Source organism: Pinus tabuliformis, chromosome 3_1 (genome assembly GCF_031772625.1).
Source record: "Pinus tabuliformis cultivar Carrire ecotype Pingquan chromosome 3_1, CPIR1, whole genome shotgun sequence".
Lineage (NCBI taxonomy): Eukaryota > Viridiplantae > Streptophyta > Pinopsida > Pinales > Pinaceae > Pinus > Pinus tabuliformis.
In genome coordinates this window covers 299,205,931-299,229,991 of record NC_142301.1, presented here as the reverse complement: position 1 = coordinate 299,229,991, position 24,061 = coordinate 299,205,931, and positions in this window count along the sequence as shown.

Genomic DNA, 24,061 nt, shown 5'->3' with positions numbered 1-24,061 from the left:
AGAATTTGGGTGAAATAACTTTAAATTGGTGTTCTCGGCAACTGCAGAAGGTTGAAAGGGCTCTAGTATGGAGTGAGAGCTTGATTGGGGTCAATTGGTGATTTCAGCAATTGAAGGTGTCGCAATGGTTTGCAGAGGCTGTCAAAGAAATTGATTGAAAAAAGGCTAAATAGGGCTTCTCGGCCTTTTTATTGAACAACAGTCACTTTTTTGCGGGTAAATTATGAATGAATAGTGGGTGGTTTTTTGGTTTGGGTGGGGAGGTGGTTTCCCAAGCCATCGCACCGCTTTATTGGAGGAGGCTATATTTTGGTGAGGTCACCCGATCTACCTTAAAGCTTGACACGTCGCAGATGGGGGCCAAACATCTGGTGAACCCAATATGGTTGTGAACCGTTGGATTTGGGCGTTGACGATCGGATGGCAGTCGGGTGACAGATTAGCATGGATGAAATGGGAAAAGGTTTTTGGGGGGCTCGAGGCTTTAATCCATGGTGGTTTTTGATTATTTATGAGTTAAACATGGGATTAAATGATCAGACAGGGTTAATGAAGGGATTATCTTAACTTTATCGAGAATTGGTGAGTTAAGAGGGTTTTGTCGGGGGCATGGGATAAAAATAATATAGTTTATAGTTAAACTAAGGGTTGGGGTATTATATACAGGATTTATTTATATATGGGAAAAGGTATATTGGGAGCTATATTATTAAGTTAAAAATTAATATGAAATGAAATGAGCGGAGTGAAAATACTACTAAGCATAATGTAATATTTGTGCATTTTCTTCACATACATTTATACTTAGGATAAAAAGTTTTTGTGGGTATTTTGAGTGAAATGAAATTGGGATTTTTACTTTTCATAGGAAAATGGTGTTTAACATTAGGAAAATGGGTTTTATTAGGGTAATGAAGGGAGGTGACTTTTATGAAGAGAATTCTAACACTTGATGTCCATAAGTCATTAAGCCGAGGGTCTGGTCCCACCAAAATTTAGAGAAATGCTCTGAGCCTTTATGACTTGAAGGATTTTTAGTACTAGAACATACTTGTTGATGGGGAAATTAGTAAGTATAAGGATGAAATGAATGAGGGGAACTCAATTAAATCAACTTGAAAACCTCTGTTTTTTCTTTCTTAAATTCTCATGCACGTTGAAACATATTATTAAGAATTGATATATGTGCTTTTATCCAATCAACTTTATACTTCAGCAACCTTTCTTGTACTTACCCATTACCTACCCTAACATTTTTTCTTCAATTATTTGGGTGAATTTAGGCTAGCAGACCCTTATCATTCTTTTTTTTTTCTTTCAAAAAGTAAACTATCGAATTCTAACGTTATATCTGCCTATGGCTTAGATTAAACTTATGAGCACATTTTATTTTCTCTACGTATCTAATGATCTGCCAAGATTAAGCTATTTGGTCAGATTTTATTCTCTAACTATAAACATAAAATTCAAAGCATGAAATAGTCAATATTAAAAAGTTTAACTACCATGGGTTGTGGCATGTATGACAACCTACACACAACCATTATTTGTAGAAGAAGTAAAATAGTAGTGGCATTTAGATTTGCACACTTTCATGATTTTTTTTTGTGTTTGGGGTTCATATATTTTGAATTTTTTATCTTTTCTTATTCTTTTTGTCCTTTGATATTTCTTTTAGGACATACCCTCTTTACATTTTTTTAATTTTTTAATATGGAAAACATTTGCAGAAAGAGAAGGTATGTATAATATTACAAGGTTTAACCTTATCCAATTCAAAATTATGAATTCTATCACTATACGACTCTAACACAATGCATCGATGTGGTTCATCAGTTGTGGAAAGTGATACATCTAATGGTAGTTTTCCGACTTGAAGGTGGAAAATTTTGTTCCACTGGTACTGCTCAGTGTCATCATATTGGGATCGGTATGTGAGATAATCCAGTGAATGATATCCATGCACGGGAAGGTGGGGTACCTCTTTACAACCCTGTACAATCCTAACTTGTGAATGTTGACATAAACCTGTTGATCCTCCAAATCTTCATTGAAGCTTCGTACAAATATGTCCTTTATTTCTTGCCATGTAATATTCATGTCCTTTTCTACAAACAGTTGTGTGTCTACATAGACTAGCAAGTTCATTGGCACATGTTCAACCACATCTCTAGTTTTGGTCTCTATAGTATCCTTTGATGAAACTCACTTGGAAACCATGTTTCTTGTACTACTGAGACATTTCTCAATAACTGTTGTACCTGTATATAGAGCGGACACTCATGACAAGCAAATGTCAACTTAGAACAAAAGAACTTCAAGGATCGATCATGGAACAAACTAGGTAACTATTGGGCAAGATTTCATAGTTGTGACTCTCAGAGATGAGGGACTGTCAACTGGATCTCTGAATTGCACAGTCCCTGCTGCCAGTGAGAGGTACTAATGACTAGAACTATGATGAGCGTAGTCCTGTGTGGCTTTCTAAGGACTGTAACTGCGTAATGTGCAGTTAAATCTCGCTTGATACTCACTTGGACTGCGCATTGTGCAATCACAGTGGTCAAGACTCTGACGTTATCTCCTATAATTGTGAAGAGCATAGCTGGAGCCAGTCATTGAAAACCTTTGCGTAATTCTTGGAGCTAAGGCAGAGCCTTGAGTTCCAAAAATGCGCATTGCATGCCAGGAAGAGCTAGATCTGAGTCACGATAGCACATATCTACCCAAGGGAAACTTGAAAATGAGTAGATATGAATGCATGAGCCAAGGATACTACAGATATGAGTGAATGGTCATGAATGCAATCAAATAAAGTGGAGAAATCAGTCAAACAAACAAACAACGGAGCTACGGGGAGAGTCGTCGTAACGACGATTATTAGTGCAGAAATTGGTTATGCATGCGACGATTAATCAAGGCAATGGAAAACCTGAAACAACACCTCTACAAGTTAAAACAAACTAAAATGCTAGTGGTTGTGCAATAAAACATTCAAAACAACACTCACACAATCCAAGGAAAAAAAAGCGACAGAAAAAGTAGCAAAAGACTTGAAAAGCAAAACTTACCCAGAAAATTTATGTGGATCCTTCTGAAGGTTCCTAAATGCTTTGGGAATTCCATAGCTCCAAGATCGAATGTGTAAATGAGCTCTCGCAGAATCCATTGAATAGACTTGACCAATTTATGGTTTATGATTTGCATGCCAAAAATATAGGAAAAAGTGACAAGTGGCGATAGTTTCTAAGATTGACACAACTATAACTCCCAATGCTAAAAATAGATCCCTATTTTTTAGCGATGTTTTTTTCCTTTTCATTTTTCCTTTTTTGGGAAAGGCTGTCATGCATGCATGGAGAAATTGTATAATTCTAGAGGGAACCAGGCAACCTGCCGGAACATGCTTTGGGTAGCTGCGGAGGGGAATGCTTCTGTGCAATTCCTAGGCTAAGTGGATTTGGCTTTCTCTCATGCTTTGCGTAATTTCCCAGTTGAAGACACGCTGTCAGCTGGGTCTACATAGTTATGGAGCTGAAGCTCACTCCTAGGCTGATCTGCGCAATTCTTGAGAGCAAGGCTCACTACTAGGCTACACTCCACAATTCCAAAGAGCAAGGCAGGCTTCCCTCTAGGATTGCGGAGTTTTCCAAGGTAGTGCAAGAACTAGATGCAACCAAGTCACGAGGGGTTAGCTTGTGTTTAGACAAGAAAGAAAGTAAGTGAACACAAGCTATAAAGAGAAAGACAAATTCAAATGAAAACACAAGTAAGTTGAAGGAGGGAGGCTCCAAAACGAAGCGAAGGAAAAATTTTGGATGGTGGTTATTGCTGCTACAACAATAGGCTTTTAACTGAATCACCATACCTTTCAACTTCTGATATTCTGAATAGTTCTACCACTCTGAATTATTTTTTTGTTGCACAGTGCTCCTAGTATGTCTCTCTTGCATGTCACTCGCTTGAAATCATGGAAAATTTTAGGGGCTAATATTCACAAGTGGGCTAAGTTTCCATTGTTTTTCCAAAAAAAGGATTCGTCAATTTCCATTTTTTTCTAAAAATGATTTGCCCAAATTTTATAGTATAATTTTTTTTTACCTTAAAATTTACCAAAATTGTGTAAATAATGTATATAAAACTATTATAAATTCTCATGTTTTAACAAAGATATCACTAAACATTTTATAATTTGTAATTTTGGGATTAGTAAGATTCGCTAAGGTTTCTAAACTTTTAAACAAATTATCATCCTTAAGATTTTCCCTGCTTGAAATTTTGGGTAAAATAATGAAATGGTGAATAACTTTTTACTATTTAAAACAATATGAAATTAGATTTCGAAAAATCAATTTCCTCTCATTTTTAAAATTTCAAAAGGAAAAAGGAATCATTTTTTTTCTCTATGCATTGGTGCATTCGATAGTCAAGCGCATAGGTGTGTTTATAAAAAATGTGCACTGACATTATTAGGGCATAAAAGTATTTAAACACATCAACATGATACAATTTCTTATTATTTTTGACATCTCAAAATGGTGCGATTGATTTTTTTTAACACAATATTGTAGTTTCTATTTAAAATAATTGGTGCACTAATTGTTATAAGATCACCGAGTTAGTTGAATTCATTTTTATTTTTGAAAATCGGGAAACAGGTGCATAGCAGTGTTGTTTTTTTTTAAACGCATCACTGTGTTTTTGTAGAAGAGCACTGATATAATAATATATTGTTTTTTGGAATAATGGAAACTGATGTGGGTACTATTTTAATGCCTCACTGTTGTTCATGTTTTAAATGCATCGGTGCACTTTATTCTGATAACCGCACCAGTTTGGTTTAAAATATATTTGAAATTTTAATTTCACATTAAATAGAATATTAATCTCAAATTATCTTGTAGAATGTATCCACATGAATTACAGTAGTTCATAGTATAGATTTCCCTCTTAAAGTCACCTTAATTTTTAAAAATGGTTTGAAAACTATATTGAAATTTAGATTGTGGTTATACAGTTATCGACAGTAATTTGGATATACACATAAGTTTTTATTTATGATTTGTCTCAAACGGTTAGAGAAAAACTCAATAATATCTGCAAATGGTCAATTCTTAAAATTTAAACTCATTCCATATTGCTGATCAAAGTCCTTCATAGACTTCTCCCTTTCCATCTCTAGTAACTTCAAATTTTTTTGTATTTTGATTATATAAATGATTTTTTTTTAATCCATGTTAATTTGAATAAAAACGTATCCAAATTTGTAGGAACCTAATTCAGAATAAATTTAAGATGTGGAAAATATCACAACATACTATTTTCAAAAACTTTAGAAGCTCTTATCAAGAGAAACATATCACAAGCAATTGGTAGATGAAAATGGAAAGCGTATTCACCATGCCAATTGGAACATAGCATCTTCCAACTGCAATCCTAGATCAAAAATGGTAATAATTGTTCAGTATAATGAAATTTCAATGAACCAATTGCATTGATGTGTTTATTAATGTCATTGATAATGTACTAATGACATTTAATATTTGTTAAAATTTGGATTCTAGTGATGATGGGAAACCCACCTACCATCTTCTAGAGAAACCGACTACGATTTCAACTCGACAGAAGTCTGCATTAAGACCAAGAATCAGAGAGGAAGAATACAAATAATGGTTGAATCAACCACATATTCAATTCACACTATGTCAAGATTCACCAATTAGGAATGACTACAACAATAGTAGTTCTTCATCACAAATTGGAAATGCAAGAGGCAATCAAATGGAGGTTGGTATGGATGATTACTTAGGGGATATGACTACCATGGAGGATATTTTTTTTAGATGCATTCCAAAATGATGAGCTAGGGGATGATTCTCATATCACTCATACCTTATTCGAAAGCTTGAAATCTACTTCCACCACCCCTCTCTCTGGACTTGATGGCAAGTAAAAGTCTACTTAGTTGGGGACAAAGATATTGCTATATATCATGAAAGAAAATTTGGGCATGTCAAATGCATTTTTCTTGGAAATGTTGATGTAATTGACTTCATGCATGATCGATCAAGTTCCTTATCTTTTGTCACACAAAAAAATTTAAAAATGGTTGATTTTATGAATGTTAAATATTGACATTGTATAATTATATTCCCCACCAACTACAGGATATTCAAAAATACGGTTCTTCTTAGTGATAATGTCTTGTGGAGTAGTTGTGAATAGGTAAAGCAGTTGTTGAAAATGTTGGGTGTTGAGCACCATATCATGCATGTCCGAATGATTGTATTCTATATAGAGGATAATATGTCGACAAAGAGATATGTCTGAAATGTGGGCATGATAGGTACTGTAATATATTAAAAAGGGGTAAATCACAACGCCCTCCTCATAATATATTTAGGTACGTGCTTATAATCCCAAGGATTCAAAGTCTCTTTCGTTGCAACAAATTCTCTATGCTGCATGGATGGCATGCCTTACACAGAAGTGAGTCAAGAGATATGTGCATCCCAACAAATTCAATAGGCATGAAGCATATAGAGGATAAATGGCCTGAAAAATTCAAGGATGAAGTGTAAAGTCTATGACTTAGCATATCCATGGATGGTGTCAACCCATGTTCCCTCCAAAACACCAACTACTATTCTTGGCCTATAGTATTGATCAATAACAATATCCCTCGATGGTTGTCCATGAAGAATGAAAATCTTATGTTGGCTCTCATAGTCCCTGGTAGAAGACAAGTGAACAATATGGATGTCTACTTACAACTATTGTTAGATGAATTGAGGTAATCATGGGAAGGGATACATGTGTATGATGGATCCAGACCCATCGTTGTCAGTACACTACTAGCTTTGATGATATGTCGCATAATATACATCATCTCATGCGGAAAGTCCCTATACAAACCCATGAAACTAGGATCCATCGTGATATCTTGAGGCCCAACAAGGAAAACTCTCACATCAATCAAAGATCTAGCCAATATATCATAGTAGTCCATTTGAAGTCACAGACCAGGCCTACAGCCTCGTACGCCGACGCCCCCCCAGGATGTGCCTTACCTTATTAGACCTCACCCGTATCCTCATCCCCTATGAAAACCAATGGGGGAGGAGGCACATCCCCATCAATTGTGTTGATATCTAAAAATATGTAGTACAAATAAATTATTAGAAAATTTCATTAAAAAATTTAATAAAAAAAGTTAAATAACATGCTAGAATAAATTTTATTCTAATTCATTAAAACAAGAAAATGAAAGTAGCTAATTAATTTAAAGAAAATAGTAATATTACCTCTATCATCTAGAGGCTCAGCCACTTTGAAGAAGATGTTAGGACACCCTCTCCAATTAATCCCTGCAAACATAAACACCAATGTGACAAATGCATGTTCATCCTCATTGGCCAGTAGCTCTAGCGCCTTGTGAGAAATATTTGTAGGAAACTCCAGTAGGCCCCTCTTAGGTATCATATTCCCCCACATGCACATTCTAACTTCAATGAATGGCCTACGAGGGTGAAAGATAAATGTGGGAAGGCCTTCCTCCCTAATCTGGGAGGGCTACATATAGAAAAGAAACAAAAATTATCAGTAGTGAAAGGGAAGGTCTCCCTCCCATGTCTCAATGCACGAAATCTATCCAAAGCCATGCAAAATTTCCTCAAAAAAATGGTAGACCATCTGATGCAATGTGGCATCTAAATCAAAAAATTAGCATAATACAAAAGAGGGAAACTAGTGAGAAGGTCATTAGTACTAGAGTGTGCAATTGTGGAGACTAATAATGAGAGGCACATAACATCCTATACATCAAAAGAATAAATTTGTAGTTGTCTAGCACAGACCTAAAAATTTCATGGATGGGCCACATGAGGCCCGACATATCTCAGAGTGTACGCATGCTGACCCTCAGCTACAACCCCAAGGCGGACATCAGGGAACTAGGGAAAATCATCCCCTCTCCTAAATAGACCAATGATAAATTATATTTCCTCCTCAATGGGGCTATACCATTCCCTAGGACCCACATGGAAAGACTTCTTCTGTACATTCCATCGATGGATCACATGTAACAAAAAGACAGAGTGTGCCTTAAGGGATGTAGCCTCCACATAGTACTTGAGGAGGCTAATGGGCCTATAAATTAGACATAAATTAAGGCCCATGTGACCATAATTAAACACATTAAACCTCTGCTTTTGCATTACATAATGTATTTTTAACTTTAATATGTTCATTAGGAAGGTTTATGGATAATTTCATATATGTGCCTCATATTATTTATTTTTATGGAATATTGTGAGAATATTGGGTAGATTATGAAGATTTGGAGGATGATATAATTTAGGGACTTGATCCATACTATATGAGGATCAATATTAAATAATAAATCAACAAGATATTTTGGAATTATTGCACAAATTGTGGAATACCAATGATTGAGAAAATCTAGGAATGTGTTCCCTGCCATTTAATGCAGATTCCTACTATTGGCAACCAGATCCACTAATTAAGGAATTTTGGTGGGTAAATCGTCCTCCTTTCATGGGGAATGATTCCTAAACATTTTTTATAAGTAACAAGTCTGTTTTTCCTCTATGGGTGGATTTTTATTAGTCTTCTTGCGGAGAGAATTTGTGTTTTTGCAACTTCATTGTCATTTCTTGCACGAATGTAATTGTATTGATGAAAATAATGAAGATTGGTGTCATGTTCAGCTTCTAAACCTTGGTATCCTTCATAAGGATCTGATTTTCCTTGGGCATGGGCATCCAAGGAGCCTCAGAGCCCTTTTCTATCATTTTCTTTGTTTCCTTTCACTTCTTATTCACATGCATCTCTTGTTCTTGTTTCTTTCTATTTCTTCATTTAGTGTTAATGATTTATTGATGTAAGATTGGGTTATATAGTTGATGTAAGTTCTTTTGCAAGATCAAAACATAATTTCATCCTTGGAAAATCTTTTGAAGGTCATAGTAATCATTGAGATACTTGGATTAGTTTTCTTATTCCCAAATCTAGATTTCTAGAACCCCTTTGTGGAAAATAGCAGCAAATGTCTACTATTTTTTAGATCATGCTAACGAGCTTCAATCGAGTTGGCTCCACTTGAATTAGATCAAAAAAAACATTCTAGGTAATAACAAAAATCACCCAATTTAATTTTCACTTGATTATGTTAGGCATTTGATATATTTATTAGCTCACTAGTTCTCGAATTTCTAGATTTTAGACTAGTAATTTTTTGCCCTTTTTTAGGATGGGTTAACAGAGGTTTTATTTTAGTGATTCCACTTGGAATGGAGACCTAAGAAATCCTAATAAATAAATAAAAATTTTCCATCCAATTTTTATCTTATTTGGTTGGTAATTCGATGAATTATAACTCCTTATAGCAATTCTGTTGATTCCTATACTAGTACTATAGGAAACCTTGTACCAACGTTCCAACGTGTATATACTTGCCAAGATTCTATCAAGAAGCTTATTTATGATCCCTTCGAGTTAAATCAAGACCCCTATGCTCTAAATAAATTATTAGGGAAGATTAAAGACCACTTAGGACTTGCCTCTTTACCCATGCAAAACATTTTAGCGATTTGTGCTAACAGACAGATTTATGGATTGGATAATACAATGATGACTTTATTGATTGCCACCTCTAATGAACTTTGTTAATGGATCTAAAGTCTTTTAAATGTAATGGTTTACATGTATTTCATGATATTTATGCAATTAGAATAGGTTTCTTTCCTTGAGCATTCTTTCTTGCAATAGGTTAAGGTTTCCATTTCGAGCATTTCATTTTTTGCAATTAGTTTAGGATTTGACTTTAGTACATGAACCCCATTACATCATGACAGCAAAGGAAGGACACATTGTATGTTGCACATATAGTGTCAATAATTCTTAAGTTTCTACGAACCTCGGGTTGATAATTAAATTTGGTAGCCTTGGGAGTTGTAGCATTATTGTTACAATACCGAGGCTCATCACACTTTTTTGCATCGTTGGTGGGGAGGTCTGAAAGTATGCATTTTTTACTTTCTACTAAAAAAAAAAAAAAAAAAAAAAAAAAAAATCATTAAAAATCTTTCATTTCAAGAATAGAAAATTGCATTGCATTAGTATTCCTTTTCAAAAAAAGAAAAATTACTTCTCCAACACCAACCCACTGTTGGGTCGTGTTATATTCTTTCCACGTAGTTAACAAAGGGTTTGAGGGGCACCCATAACCCCACTTTATTGGGTCTAGGGCAACGCCTCGGAAAATTTTAGTTTTGGACCCCATGTTAGGTTGGGCAGACCCACCTATGGTTTTGTGCATGATTTTCACACATGTTTTTTGGAAGGAACATAATGAAAAATCAAGTTGGTCGTCCCAGTTTTGGGACCCAATGGGAAAATATCTATGTATATGTGTTTTATGTGTTATGCTCTCGCATTGTTTATTTTTCTGTGTTTTAGAATTCGTATGCAGGTAATTTCTGTACGGGGTTAAAACCTACATTTGGTATCGCAGCAGATTTGGCTTCAAGGGGACACCTTTGTTGTTGAGGGGTTTCGCTCGGGCCTGTGGTAGACCATGTTCAGTGGGAGATCTGCAAGATCAATTCTGGTGGTGAAAGAATATGGCGAGCAGTGGAAAGATAGAGATCGATAAATTTAATGGTCAAAGTTTTGAGTTGTGGAAACTCAAGATGGAGGATTTGTTGGTGGATAAAGATCAGTGGATCGTAGTACATTCGTGTACTAAACCAACGGGAGTGTCCAATGAAGAATGGAAGAAGTTGTATCGGAAGGCAAAGAGCACAATACGATTATGTGCCTCAGATTCAGTGTTGCTGAACGTATCAGGGGAAGCTACAACAAAGGCTTTGTGGGACAAGTTAGGGACTTTGTACCAATCTAAGTCTCTAGTGAATAAACTGTTCCTACGGAAAAAGTTGTATAACCTGAGGATGAAAGATGGAGACTTGGTGACAGAGCATCTGAACACATTTAATATTGTGGTAAGTCAGTTAGCATCTGTTGATATTAAAATTTCAGATGAAGATAAGTGCATCAGTTTGTTGTGTTCTCTACCAGATTCGTGGGATAGTCTGGTTATTGCAATAGGTAGCAATGCAACTGCCTTGCAGTTTGATGAAATACTCTCAGCCTTGCTGACGGAGGAGATGAGACAGAAAAATATGGAGAGCCAAAATGGTGATGCGTTTTCTGTATGAGGATGGTCCTAGAATAGAAACAAAAATAAGTTATCGAGTGGGAGATCTAAATCTCCAGGAAAACCTGTAAAGGTGGTGTGCTGGAAATGTGGAAATGAAGGCCACTTCAAAAGGAACTATAAATCTAAAGCTCCTCACAAGGAAAGGGATTTGATGAGGCTCCTTCTGCAGAGGCAAAAACCATCTCAGATGAAGGTGGGGATGTGTACTTGGATTCTTCAAGTACACATGTAGATCATGAGGCATGGTTGATTGACTCAAGTGCATCCTTTCACTTCACTCCCCATAGAGAGTGGCTCTGTGAGTATGAGAAATATGATGGTGGTGATGTGTTCTTGGGGGATGACAGGAAGGCTAGAATCATTGGTCGTGGAAAAGTAAAGTTGAAGCTACAAGGTGGAAGGGTTAGAACAGTTTTGGGTGTTCTGCATATTCTTGTATTAGCCAAAAATATAATTTATGTTAGTAAGCTGGATGATGCAGGTGTAAAAAAAGTGTTCGAGAAGGATACCTGCAAGATGGTTTGGGGAGCACTAGTATTAATGTGGGGAGTTCAGATTGGAAATCTGTACAAGCTACAAGGTAGCACAATTGTTGATGGGTGCAATAGTTCCGTGGTTCCTGAAAGTGGAGCAAAAAATCTAGTGGTCTCTAGAGAAAAGACCATGTTGTGGCATCAAAGGCTTGGACATATTGGAGAGAAGGGCCTTCAAATACTTCATGGTAAAGGTATGGTAGAAGGTATGAGTAATAGCTCTCTGGATTTTGATTTCTGTGAAAATTGTGTATACGAGAAGCAGAATCGGGTGAGTTTCCCCTCTGGTGGTAAGAGGGTGAAACATATATTAGAGCTTGTGCATAGTGATGTGTTTGGACCTATGAAGGTCCCATCACTAGGTAAGTCTGTGTACTATGTATCATTTATAGATGACTTATCAAGGAATACATGGATATATTTCCTTAAGAAGAAATCTGAAGTCTTTGATAGGTTTAAAGAATTTAAGACTCTAGTGGAAAACCAGACAGAGAAGAAGATAAAGGTGTTGAGGACAGATAATGGTGGAGAGTTTTGCAGTAAGGAATTTGAAGAATTCTGCAAGAAGTGTGGTATAGCATGGCAAAAGACTACTCCATATACACCTTAGCAAAATGAAGTTGCAGAAAGAATGAACAAGACGTTGATGGAAAGGGCAAGAAGCATGCTCAGTGGTGCCGGGTTAGGACAAGAATTCTGGGTAGAGGCGGTGGATACTACATGTTACCTGGTCAAAAGCTCACCTTCATCAACATTGGAGGATAAGACTCCACAAGAGGTATGGACTAGTAAGAAACCATCTTCACATCTGAGGGTATTTGGATGTGATGCATATGTACATGTTCCAAAGTAGAAAAGAAAAAAGTTGGATAGTAAATCTGAAAAGTGCATCTTTATTGGGTATAAGGATGGTTTAAAGGGTTATAAGCTTTGTAACCCAGTAACAAGGAAGGTTATGTACAACCGAGATGTGGTGTTCAGAGAGGTGAAAGATGTTATTAAACATGAATTCCAACCAAAGGAACTTGAGAATATAGAGTTTGAGCTAAAGGAGGAAGAATCAGACTCTACAGTAGAGGAGGAATCAGAAGATGAAGAGCCACAAACTCCAGTTGTGAGAAGATTAGCTCGAGAAATAAGGCAGCCAGAAAGGTATAGTCCATCTACTTTCTGTTCAAATTTTGCTTTGTTTGTTACTGATGATGATCCCAAAAATGTGAAGGAAGCAATGGATTCAAAGGATGGAAAACTCTCGAAAGAAGCCATGCTTGATGAAATGACATCTTTGCACAAAAATGAGGCTTGGTACCTGGTGAAGTTTTCGGCTGGAAGGAAACCCATTGGCAGCAAATAGGTGTTCAAAAAGAAGACAAATGCAGAAGGAAAAGTGGAGAAATACAAAGCTCAGTTGGTAGCAAAAGGTTATTCCCAGGTGCTGCGAATTGATTTTGATGATATTTTTTCTCTTGTTGCCAAGGTAACTTCTATTAGATTACTTTTATCCATTGTTGCTGCTTTTGATTTTGCGGTAGAAAATATGGATGTGAAGACAACATTTCTTCACAGGGATCTGGAAGAGGAGATCTACATGAAGCAACCTGAAGGCTTTGTGGTGAAGGGTAAGAAAGAACTGGTATGTAAGTTAAAGAAGTCTCTATATGGGTTAAAATAGTCACCAAGGATGTGGTATCAGAAATTTGATACATTTATACGAGGAGTTGGCTTCACCAGAAGCAAAGCAGATCACTGTGTGTATTTTAAATTAATTGGTGACCGTGTTATTTATCTGGTCTTGTATGTGGATTATATGTTGTTGGTTGGAAATGACAAAGAAGTTATCCAAGATTTGAAGACCCAATTGTCCTCCAAATTCGACATGAAAGATCTTGGTGCTGCAAACTATATTTCGGGCATGGAAATTAAAAGAGATTGGGCAAAGAGGAAGCTTTGGTTAAACCAGAGGAAGTATGTAGAGACAATATTGCAGAGGTTTAATATGCAGGATAGTAAACCAGTGAAGGTTTCTATTCCTGTAGGTGTGAGGTTATTTGCTGAACAGTGTCCCAAGACACAAGAAGAGGAACAGGAAATGTCCCGTGTTCCATATGCAAGTGCAGTTGATAGCCTGATGTATGCAATGGTCTGTACTAGACCAGACATTGCACATGCAGTGGGAGTATTGAGCAGGTTTATGTCAAAACCAGGGAAGGAGCAATGGATAACAGTGAAGCGGGTTTTCAGGTATTTGCGTGGCACTAGTGATTATGGTTTGTGCTACCAAGGAGGACCAGGATTGGACAGACTGTTGGATATTCATGGCTTTTTTGATGCAGGCTAGGCTGGAGATATGGATCAGAGAAGATCTACAAGTGGGTATGTGTTTAACCTATTTGGAGGTGCAGTCAGTTGGATGAGTAAGAAACAATCTGTAGTGGCACTGTCAACTACAGAGGCAGAATACATGGCAGCCACTCATGCAAGCAAGGAAGTAGTTTGGTTGCAGAGACTGTGTTCGAGTATCAGGTTAGTATAGGAAGCTATAAGGATAGACTGTGACAGCCAAAGTGCAATTTTCTTGGCAAAGAACCCTGCATATCATTCAAAGATAAAGCACATTGATGTTCAATATCACTTTGTGAGGGATATGATAGAAGACAAAAAGGTGTTGCTGGTAAAGGTGGACACTTTGAAGAATACTATAGATGCATTGACAAAATCTGTGAGTTCTGAGAACTTCTCTTGGTGTAGAGAGACAATAGGCATTTCAAGGCTAGAAAAATGACTAAGCTCTCTTGTGACCCCCTGTGGAAAGAAAAAAACAAGTGGGAGAATGTTGGGTTACGTTATATTCTTTCCACATAGTTAACAGGGAATTGCAACACCCTAGAAAATTTTGGTTTTGGACCTTGTGTTAGGTTAGACGGACCCACCTATGGTTTTGTGCATGATTTTTGCACATGTTTTCTGGGCATGATGGTTTTTGGTCCATGTTATTGGACACGATGCTTTTCGGTCCATGGTATTGGATGCTTCGGCATGTATAAATATATTTATAACATTGAAAGGAACATAATGAAGAATCAAGCTTGTAATCCTGGTTTTGGGAACCAGTGGGAAAATATCTATGTATATGTTTTTTATGTGTTATGCTCTCGCATTGTTTATTTTTGTGTGTTTTAAAATTCGTATGCAGGTAATTTTTGTATGGGGTTAAAACCTACACCCACCACCCATTTGATCACATGGTGCAGTAAGAGCCACATCACCATCCCATTTTGTAGGTAGAAGAAGAATATATGGTAAAGAATGTAGAATAGAATGGCGGATATGATGACAATGAGGAAGATGCTCTGGTATCTCCCATTCAAGATACCGATGTTAGTGTGCACATGAAGAACATCCATCAATATTTTGTTCCAAAATTTCATGGTCTAAGGTCAGAGGATCCAGAAACCTTTCTCTTTGAATTTGAAATTATTTTTAGATCTTATGGTTACTTGTTAAACACTGAAAATTTGAGATTGTTTCCAGAAATATTAAAGGATAGAGCTCTTAATTGGTTCATGATTTTAAGGACTAATTCAATAAGATCATGGAATGATATGCAAAATATATTTCTAGAAAAATATAAAGATCACGATATTAAATAAGAAATCCTTGTAATGAATCAAAAATAAGATGAAAGCCTTGAGGATCTAATAGAGAGGTTCATGTATAATGTTAAGAGGGAAAAACTACATCATTTAGGATCCAACACACTAAAAATCCTCTTACTGACAACAATCAGGGATGAATGGATTGATATCCTTGATCTCATGAGTAGAGGTGATGTGTACCAATTATCATTTGAAGAAATTTGTGAAACATGTAAACACATATGAAGAGGAAGGGCAAGAGTAATTCAATTGACATCAAGATTGGTAAGTCAAGCTAAACTTGGAAATTTGTTTGATGACTTTAAAACAGAAATTCATAGCAATATAAGTGAACAAGTAGAAATGTTAAGAATGAAAAATGAAAAAAAACAAATCTGTTGATATTTTTGTTTTCAGTTTTGAATCACCTAATGTGAAATAATGCCCCTATTTACCAATGTTGAAGGAAGCTTACCAAGAGGACAATGAAGCAAGTCAATTGCCAATGCAACTATGTTATCTAGCTCCAAGCGAACCATGTCAGCCTATTCAACCTGATATGAGGCAAGAGCCTAGTTCACAATTTCAATATTATACACAGACATCTCAAAGTAATTGGAACACGCCCTTTCCTTGACAAACTTAGCCATGTTAACCCCAAAACCAATATTGGAAACAAGGTTGGAAAGGAACTTAAGTGATCCATCCATGATATCCTCAATATTTTCCTCAATATCCTCCATACCCAACTTCATGCTATCCCTACCATCCACCTCCACCACAACCACAACCCCAACCACATCCATCTCAAATATCCACTCCCACTCAACTACTTGTACCACCATTTCCAAACCCACACAATGAAGTATCTCAACCCACTTACAATGCTGAGGCACGACACTTCCAAATATATCCTCTTGATCTCAATGGTATTCATCTCAACTCAGGAAGAGTATTACAAAATAGAGATTCTCTTGATATTATTGAAGGACCACATCCAGAAGAAGAAGATTCAAATGAGGATATGAAAGGATCATTGGATGCATTTGATGAAGATCAAACATCAAAATAAGATATTAAGAAAGCTCCCTAATGGTTACCATCAAAGATTCCATGTGTTGAAGAGAACAATTAGCAAAAAGAGGAAGATTTAAAGGTCATGGAAGAAGAATACATCCAAGATGATCCAAATCAGCAAATGGACCAGGGGCATCACAACTATATTGAAATATTGTTCCAGATAGTCGTTAAGTTGAAACAAAAATCTCTTCTTTAATTCTTCTTGATATCATCAAAGTAAAATCATTTGATCTATCAAATTCAAGTACATGCCAAAACATACATTTCAGGACTACACATCAATTTGTCTGTCGTCTTGATGTGCACATGGCTCCATTGGAAGTATTCTTATACTTGAAAGTGATTTTGTTTTTCAAGTAGATTGGGGTAGAAAAAGAAATTGAAAAAAAAGAGAAAAAAAAAATATCAGGTGAAAACCTCCTTTGAGGCGCCTGAGATTGGCTCATTTATTGAAAAACTCCATGAGGCAGTCAATGGGTTGGAAAAAGAAGAAAAAAAAGAGAAAAAAGAAAATATCCTAGGTGAAAACCTCCTTCATGGTGCCTAGGTAGATCTACTAGTTGAAAACCTCATTGAGGCAGCTGGTAGGACTAGAAGAAAAAAATAAAAAATCTTCACTCCATGTATCTATTTGATGAATGTAGGTTCTCTCCAACATTTGCAAGCAACCAAAACAAGTTGGCACCAAAAGAAGAAAAAAATTGGTCAAAATTCTAGTCAAAGGAAGTCAAACTTGGACATTCTCTTGCTTTGCTCAGATGTTCCAAAAGGGCCAAGGCCATGCCAATCCATCACCCTCATATATTTCCACCATCCACCCATCATTCTCAAGCTTTTCCCATTTAGTTTCCTTGTTGCCTTGAAATACTATAGGAAATAGAAATACATAGAGCATAAATTAATTTATGTCATATCTTGAAAACTATGCATCTATTTTTCAAGAGGTTTCAGGTGGAGATGCATATGGAAGATGGTAACATGCTCAAGACATTTCAGCAAATTCCAGTGCACAGTTTTCGAGAAATCGACCTCCATCACCTAACTTCATTTTTTAATTTTCTCGATATTCATGCATCCATTTAAAAATCTGTTTCATGGGGAGATGCATATGGATGGTGGTAACATGCCCAATAAATTTCAGCAAATTTCATTGCACGGTTTCGAAGAACTAAGCCTCCATCAACTTCAACCATTTTTTTCTCAAGATTTGTGCATCCACTGACAAATTTTTATTTTATGGGGAGGTGGATAAGTATGATGGCAGCATGCTCAGAAAATTTCAGGTCAATCCATTCTACCATTTGGGAGATATGGAAAAAACAGGGCAAATCTATTGTTTCCTATAGTACTACTAGGGGATGTCCTAGTTCTACTATAGGATGCCCTGTTTTACTACAGGAAATAGGCCAAAATCTTAGGAGATGGTAGGAAAGATATAATGAAGTGTGGGAAAGGTGTCTAATGGTGGAATACGGTATAGGAAAGGTGAGAATCACCTATTGACAAACCTATCGCTCCAAGAAGGTCAGATTTGACTAGGATAGCTTGCTCATGGTACTTGGAAGACAGAGGTTTAGAATCACCAAACTATGAAGACCTGTGCAGAAGAAAACAAAGGAAATTATCACCCCTAGAGTACCATGGATCAATCATCAACTTAGTAGAAGCATGCATGTCTCCCCAACAACCATAAGGTAGGTACAGGTATGCAATATTCTTGACCTCTTCTCTTGAGGATATTATAGTGTAAAATTTGTTGTCAATGCATGAAGCATGAGGTTGTATAAGACAAGGATGGGTCAGCAGTCTCATCCACTTTCAACTAATTAATTGTAGCTCACTCCTTCACTCATGCAATGTGGAAAAACCAAATTATGAAGGGTGATGATTTCGTGGAATGGGGATAATAGTTAAAAGAGGAAAGTTGTGCAAAGGCCAAGTCACCAAAGCATTTCAAGCCCTCCATCCACTTCATATCCACTGTCTATCCATCATTCATCCATCCCATTTTATAAGAAAAAATTTAATATTTTTCAAGAACAAACCCTACACTCTGTCTCACCGTGAAAATTTCTTGAAAAAAACAAACAGAGCATCCTCTCAATTTTCACAAACCTACACTACTCCCTCTAAGCCCTAATATCATCCCCCAACCCCTCTACATCATTTCTCATCACTCCCATATAGTTAGAAGACCCTGAAGGAAGAAGTAATGACTGCTACAGGAAGGCAAAATGTTGCTACAAGAAGGAAGAAAGGAACAAATTGTGCCAAAACCCAAAATGGCAGTCCCTAAGAGAGACCTAATCAAAATAGAGAACTCCAAGGCCATTAGGCAATCATGTAGGCCAAAAAAGAGAAGAAGAAGAAGGCAACAAAAGTAAATAAAGCATTCGCCATCAAAACAAAACTCAAATTGCAATGATGAAAAGAGGCTTTCCAAGAGGTCTCTAATCTCTGTCTAGCTTTTGTCCAAGGCCTAAAAAATGTTATAGAAATGGGAGAAAGGCATTGAAGTCAATTTGAGGGCCTACCCTAGGCTCAGACTATCATTTCTACTCAAAATAGGTTTAAACAGGGTTTCCTATAGTTCTGCAGGAACCATTACAGGGTTTCATGTAATACTACTACTAGAAACATCAGAATTACTACAGGATATCCTAGTTCTGATCTAAAGGTGTTTTGAAGGTTTTAGAGGTGTCTAAATGGTGGAAAAAGGTAGAACAAGGTTGGAAAAGGATGTGGAAAACCTTGCCAAATTAACTAATACTCAAGAACCCATCTTGAATAAGGGGTAAGAAAGTAAGCTAATGGTCTCAAGAAAGACTCTATTTTTTTCTATGCGCAAACAGTTTTGGAAAAATGATTGAAAATGGAATGAAGGTTTCAAGGGACAGGATATGAATGAAATGGATCTACAAGCCAACCAGTTTCACTTGCAAAGAGGAAAGTTATGTTTTTTTTTTTTCTTGAAAGACTGTTAAACAATCATGAAAAGAACACCTACATTTTTGTGCTTGTCCTTGCAGAACTTAGAACCAAGATTCTTAAGGGAAAGGACCGAGGAATGCACAACAGAGAGGCCATGAGGGCCATGAATGAGTCATAATGAGGTCACTAAGGTGCTCAGAGGATGATAAACACTTTCAACAGGGGCATATGATGGGCCTCTAAATTAGAAATAAATTAAGGCCCATTTGACCATCATTTAGCACATTAAACCTCTCTTTTTGCATTAGATAATGTATTTTTCACTTTAATATGTTCATTAAGAAGGTTTATGGATAACTACATATTTGTGCCTAATATTATTTATTTTTATGGAATATTGTGATAATATTTGGCAGATTATGAAGATTTGGAGGAGGAGATAATTTAGGGACGTGCTCCCTAATATAGGAGAATCAGTTTTAAATAATAAATCAACAAGTATTATGGAATTATGTCACAGATTGTGTAGCTCCAATGATTGAGAAAATCTAGGAATGTGTTCTCTGCCATTTAATGCAGATCCCTAGTAATAGGAACCAGATCCACTAATCAAGGTATTTTCGTGGGGAAAGCTTCGCCCTTTCATGGTTAATGGTTCCTAATCATTTTGTATAAGTAAAAAGACGAATTTTCCTTCAGGGGTGGATTTTTATTAGTCTTCTTGTGGAGAGAACTCGTATTTTTGTATCTCCATTGTCATTTCTTGCAGGGATGTAATTGTATTGATGAAAATAATGAAGATTGGTGTCATTTTTAGCTTCTAAACCTTGGTCTCATTTATAGGACTCTTAGTTTTCTTAGGCTTGGCCATCCTAGGAGCCTCAGATCCCTTTTGTGTCATTTTCTTTTCTTCTTTTCACTTCTTATTCACATGCATCTCTAGTTCTTGTTTCTTTCTATTTTTTCATTTAGTATTAATGATTTCTTGTTGTAGGATTGGTTTAAATAGATGATGTAAGTTCCTTTGCAGGATCACAAACATCATTTCATCCTTGGAAAAGCTTTGGAAGGTCATGTTAATCATTGAGCTACTTGGATTAGTTTTCTTATTTGCAAATCTAGATTTCTGGAACTCCTTTGTGGAAAATAACAGTAAATTTCTGCTATTTTTTACAGCATGCTAATGAGATTCAATCAAGTTGGTTACACTCGAATTAGGTAAAAATAGAATTCTAGTTAATAAAAAAAATTACCCCAATGCATTTTCACTTGATTAGGTTAGGAATTTGATAGATTTATTAGCTCACTAGTTCTTAAATTTTTAGATTTTAGATTAATAATTTTATGCCATTTTTTATCATGGGTTAACAGAGGTCTCTTTGAGTGATTCTACTTGGAATGGAGACCTAAGAGATCCTAGTCAATAAAAAAAAGAAATCCCATCCAATTTGGATTTGATTTGGTTGGGCATTCGATGAATTATAACTCCCTATAGAAAAAAAAATAAAATTCTTGTAGTAGTACTACAGAAAACCTTGTAGCAGCCTTCTAGGATGTATATACTTGCCCAGATTCACTCAAGAATCTTTGTTATTATCCTTTAGGGTTGAATCAATACCACCAGGCTGTAAATCAATGACTAGGGAATACTAAAGACCACTTAGAACTTGCCTCTTTACCCATGCAAAACATTTCAACGATTTGTGCTAATGGACAGATTTATGGATTGGATAATACAATGATAATTTTCTTGATTTCCACCTTGTTGATGGTGTTGGACCGGCCAACATGTCAGGGGATCTCCCTTGTAAGAAGTCTCAATTAGACATCGGACTGTTTGGTGTAGGAGTCCCAGCAGTGGGTTGTACGGTAATGCCTTGACTGTTGTTTCGCACAGAGGCAAGTATGATGTCCCTACTGGTAGCAAGGGTGTGACATATGCAGTAAGTGAAGGAAGGTGCATGAGAGGTTCTAACAAATGAAGGGTGAGGTGAGTGCACCCCTTGGAAACCTGTGAAATCATGTAGTTAAGAAGGGAACACACGAGCAAAGATGCACCACAACAAGGAAGGCAAGTAAACTAGAAATAAAAAGTGATGGTTAAACCAACAACATATTTCAGAAAGATTCATACATACATATATAGAAAATAGCTACACATGCATGCATAAGAAAACAAATACATATATCATTTAGAGTAAAAAAGATAGCCAAAATACAATACGACATATGCATGAAACGTTCTGGCTCTGTTATATTAAGTAGTGTAAGTTCCATTCATACAATACATCCATGTCCAACCACTAGTTCCAACAATGAAATGTTACATTCACTGCCACCTGCTCCTCCAGAGAGATATACTAGCTCTACATAGTGGAGAAGCCAAGGCACATTACAATACTTTCCAAGCTTTCTCTAAGATAATCCTATCAGAAGCTTGGCTAACCAAAAGCCCATACAATGAGTTATAAGGGAGTATATATACCAAAGGGTGGGGTGGCCCTTGACATTCCCCTTTGTGATAGTTCATCTACCCTCATGAAACTTCATTTACTTTATGACTGTTACATCCACCTATCAACACTTGAACTTACACTTGAGAAGACGTTACATTACAATGCACATGTACCCATGTGAGACAAAATGGCTTGAGAAAGCCATGCAAAACATCACTATGACTCAGACAATTGTTGGAAGACCATCTCTTTGACATCCTCATGGTGGTTGACAGTAGCAAACTAATGCCAAGCTCAGTAGTCCGTGATGGTGTCCGTGCACTCTAAGGTGACATCTTTCTAGAAACTAACTCTTCCCTCTATAGCATCCGAGGACACTGCTCAGGCTCCTCTGTCCAACTCTTCTGATAGCATGTGCATCATTGCCTTGAGTGTGGCTAGACCAAAATCATACTTGTGCATGGTGTCTACACTGATTGAAAAGTTTGGGCTAATGGCTATGTGCATCAACTAGTCAAAGTACGAGTCAAGCTCTAGTTGGACCTATTCCTTTGTCTTTGCCTGGGTGAGTGTCCCAATAGATGGGATCGCATGTGCGCGCACAACAACATCCATACTCTTGAATACATATGCATGGGAAGCTTGTAGACTCTGGATGCATGCCTTCAGCTCAGTTGCTTTGGGCTTCATAATCTTAGGCAAGTGTAGCGAGGATCCCTTGTATCTCATCATCCATGTTTTCATGTAATTAACAAAACCATGCACGTTAGACAAGATACGTGCTCTTCTAACACATTGCTACTGCCAACCGTTGAGATGGACCACTACCTTATGCATGATACCAAACATGGAATACAACACTCACATGACTGTGTCAAGTGACAATACTTCATCTAATATTGCCTTCTTCAATTCTGGTCAGGTGGATGTTATAACCAATTCCCCTCCTTTCTTGGCCTTCTGTAGATCCTTATCCATTCACTCATTCTCAGCTATCAGGAAGCGGACACTTGAACTAGTGGCTTCGACATATGCTCTAGTAGGATCTGCCAATGTTGTTGGATGTTTGCGCATGTCAGACATGATCACTTGTTCCTCAAACTGCACAAGAGATGTATGATCATCAAGATTTGACACTCTATGAGATTGCACAACTCTATGTTGGACCTCGTCGAATGAGATGTTGGGCATCTCTTCCTCTGAATTGTCTCCAAGGATTTTAGTGTCTCTGGTGAGCGCCAGTATTGCAGCAAGAATGCTGCAAATCCTGGGCTACCAACTTTACTTTTATCAACCCGGTAGTTCATAACAAACTTGGAAGCGTCAGTGCTATATGCACAAGTACTTGTTCTCATTACAGGTTGTCACTTGGTCAGCCAGCATGAGATCACTAAGAGCTCAAGCCAACTTCTATAGATTTCAGAAGAAGCTCTATGTGTGATCAAAGGAAAGAAATATTACTCTACAGATGCTATTCTGACTGCAGAAAGGAGAAAGACTGGAATGTAAAGCAAAACCTAGTAAACCCTAATTAACAAGCTAATTCTACTTTTTCCAAAAACACTATGAAAACCATGAAAGAAATTCCATTACCTACTCAAGGAAGTAAACAACATCTAACCATGCTATTTCTAGAAGTAAATAAGTAAAGAACATGCTTTTGGATTTTTATGTGTTTTTATGTGAATTTAACATGCATCTAATTTATTGTGTGTGAGTGTGGCATCGAACAGGTGGCGTTAGAGGGCGGTTTTGGAGCTTGGGAGGATGTAGGATGGTGTGGATGGGTCCTAGGAGGTCTTAGGTGGCCTTCTGGAGGCTTTTCCCACACTCAGCCTTCAAAAGAAAGCCTACAGAAAAAACTATAGAAGGACACAGGAAAATTACATGAGGAAAACAGGGAAACTACAGGAGGCCTACAGGAGGAGGCCGAGAGAAATTTTTGTTGTTTTGAGTGTTTGAGAGTGGGTGGAAAAGGTGGATGAAGGTTGGAATGATGTGTTATGGTGCCTAAGGTCTACCATGAATCACCAGGAGAGAGAAATATGATTGGTTTTTCTCAAGTAGAGAAGAAGAAGTTCTATGAAAAATGAAGGAAACTAGCGCAGAATTGAGGTGAGGTTTGGGAGACCTATAGGGCATGGATAAGATGGAGGGTGTGATTGTTGGTAAGATGGCCTACTA